Raw genomic sequence first — 3,126 nt, 5'->3', positions numbered from 1 at the left:
TATTCTTTTTCAGAGTCTTTTTCCATACAGATATAGGGTAGAGTTCCCTGTGCTATACAGAAGAGTTCCCTGTGCTTGTTGATTATCTATTTTATATATAGTAGTGTGTATATGTTAATCCCAACCTCCTAATTTGTCCCTCCCTCCAAACTTTCCCCTTTGTTTTCCGTATCTGTAAGTCTGTTTTGTAAATAAGTTCATTTGTATCACTTTTTGGTTCCACATATAAGTGATATACGATGTGTGTCTTTCTCTGTCTGACAGTAACCTTTCTTTTTTCAGCCCTGAGTGCCACTGAGAATGAGCAGGGCCAGGCCAGTGGGGAATCCGGTCTGTCAGACTCTGTATTTACCATTGCCCTCCTTCACTAACCCCTGCCCTCATGCCTGTGCTGTCAGCTCTGAAGGATATTTAGTTCTCTCAACCTCAAAGTATTTAACCCTTCTATGGCCTCTGAAGACAAACCCAGGGTCACTCAGACACATCATGCATGTCCAGGAATTAGCACAAAAGACAAAACTGTCCCCCTCTGCTCAGCGTGGCCAGAGTAACTCCCTAAGCTTCATGCCTTTAAAGCCAAAGCAAACTTCCTAGCAAAACAGGTCCCCATGCTTGAAGGGTGGATAATTACACAAGAGGTCAGAAAAATGATCAAAGCTTCTTCAAAACTTCAGCATATTAAAAAAAAAAAAAAAGCCTTGTCATTCTCTGATTAGAATTCAAGCTAGAGGAAAACATCGTAGTCCTCTGAGCAAATCACGGGTGAATGAAGGATGAAGCCCAGTTCCTGCAGCTTTAGAAATTCATATATTCATTTATTCAACTGACATGGATTAGGCATCTCATATATTTGTGGAGTAGTGTGGAGATGCAAAGATAAAAAGTTATTCTCCCTCCCAAGGGGGTGACTCGTGAATGGTCAGAATGGGTGAAGAAATAATTTCCAGTATGAATTGTGGGGTAGGCCGAGGGCTCGTGAATCCACGGAAGAGCAAGCTGTGGCTCCTCTGTGGACTCACGAACACACACAGCCCTAGGAGGGAGGTTGGATCATTACCATGATTTTATAAATGTGGAAATTCATGCACAGGCAAGTTAAGAAATTTGCCTAAGGTCACTAGTTGGTAAGTGATGGGATTTGAACCCAAGAAATTGGAATTAAGGACAACTTTGTTGATCAAAGGATGATCACAGTACCTATAGTTCAGACGGTAAAGCGTTTGCCTATAATGCAGGAGACCCAGGTTCGATCCCTGGGTCAAGAAATCCCCTGGAGAAGGAAATAGCAACCCACTCTACTACTCTTGCCTGGAAAATCCCATGGACCGAGGAGCCTGGTAGGCTACAGTCCACAGGGTCACAAAGAGTTGAACACGACTGAGAGACTTCACTTTGTTGATCAAATGGCCTTTATGAAGAACTTAAATGGTAGGATGGTTTTCAGTGACTGGAGTTGCTGGTGAGTCCATTCCAGGGGGTCACAGGGGTAAAGACGAGGACATGGCACATTTGGATAAATGAGTGGTATTCCAGTTTGAGGGAATTTAAGGTTCTTGAACCAGTAAAAAATGAGATATGAAGGGTCCCTTTTAGGAATGTAGACTTCCCTCTGTAACAGGGAGTTATGGAAAATCTCTAAGCAGCAGCAATGTCATCAGAACTATACTTTAGGGAAAAAAGCACGGTTCCTGCACTCTCTCTGTCAGTTGCTCAGTCATGTCCAAGTCTTTCCAACCCCACGGACTGTAGCCCGCCAGGCTCCTCTGTCCATGAGATTCTCCAGGCAAGAATACTGGAGTGAGATGTCATTTCCTTTTCCAAGGGATCTTCCCAAACCAGGGACTGAACCCGTGTCTCTTGCATACCCTACACTGGCAAGCAGATTCTTTCCCACTGGGGCCACCTGGGAAGCATATTCTAGCTACTTGGTAAAATAAGTGGGAAAAAAAAGAAAGTTTCCTGGTTGTTTAATGTGATAATTACAGTTACACTGCCTGCTTCATAAACAGATACAAAAAAAAGTGTCATAGTTCAAAATGACAGTTTTGGGGTGATTTTTTTTTTTTTGATCTCACAACATAGTCAAAAAAGTGAGCATGATTAATCTCTCTCATCCAAACAGTGATTCATTTTGGCTCTGCCATCTTTGACACAGGACTTCCAAGTTCACTAGGCTGGGTGTACCAAGGCAACAGAAAGGGGAGGTGTGGAGAAAGCACCTGCTTCTTAACTTCTCCAGTGACTTCTGTTCCGATTCCATCGGGAGGCATGTGGCTCCTCCTTGAGGCACGGGGACAAGAAATGTAGTTTTGACTGGGCAACCACTTCCATCAGTGTCTACACTGTGGAGTGGAAGCATGAATCTTCGCAGAAAGTCTACCACACCTGAGTGAGGGAAGAAAGGCTTATTTATCCTTCAGCAATAACTTTTCAAAGTAGTCTAGCACCTCATTTTGAAGCATAGTTGAGGAATGAGTCTTATGAGCAAATGAGTCTGAAAATAACATAAGCAAAGTTCCTTTTAGCACCGAATCGTATTTGTCTAAATTATTTTTGAGGGTTCCAAGTTGATTTTATACTTTTCTACTTAAGTGAACAAAGCAACTTAATTTAAGCTTTTCTTGATGACTTAGGTTCCACATTATGAATGCCACATTATAATGCAGAGTGTTGTATACGGTTGGCTTTTGAGTGGTATGAAAATGTTTGTTCCTGCACTGAAAGCCTCCAGAATTCTAGGCTGTTCTGCTAAATTGCCTCTTTAACCTTTCTGACCCCCTAAGAATTTGTATAGCCACATTTCAGTTCAGTTCAGTGGCTCAACAGTGTCCAACTCTTTGCGACCCCATGAATCTCAGCACGTCAGGCCTCCCTGTCCATCACCAACTCCTGGAGTTCACTCAAACTCATGTCCATCGAGCCAGTGATGCCATCCAGCCATCTCATCCTCTGTCGTCCCCTTCTCCTTCTGCCCCCAATCCCTCCCAGCATCAGAGTCTTTTCCAATGAGTCAACTCTTCGCATGAGGTGGCCAAAGTATTGGAGTTTCAGCTTCAGCATCATTCCTTCCAAAGAAATCCCAGGGCTGATCTCCTTCAGAATGGACTGGTTGGATCTCCTTGAAGT

The sequence above is a fragment of the Oryx dammah genome, unplaced genomic scaffold (assembly GCF_014754425.2).
Source record: "Oryx dammah isolate SB20612 unplaced genomic scaffold, SCBI_Odam_1.1 HiC_scaffold_11222, whole genome shotgun sequence".
NCBI classification, from domain to species: Eukaryota; Metazoa; Chordata; class Mammalia; order Artiodactyla; family Bovidae; genus Oryx; species Oryx dammah.
This window is presented reverse-complemented; position numbering follows the sequence as displayed.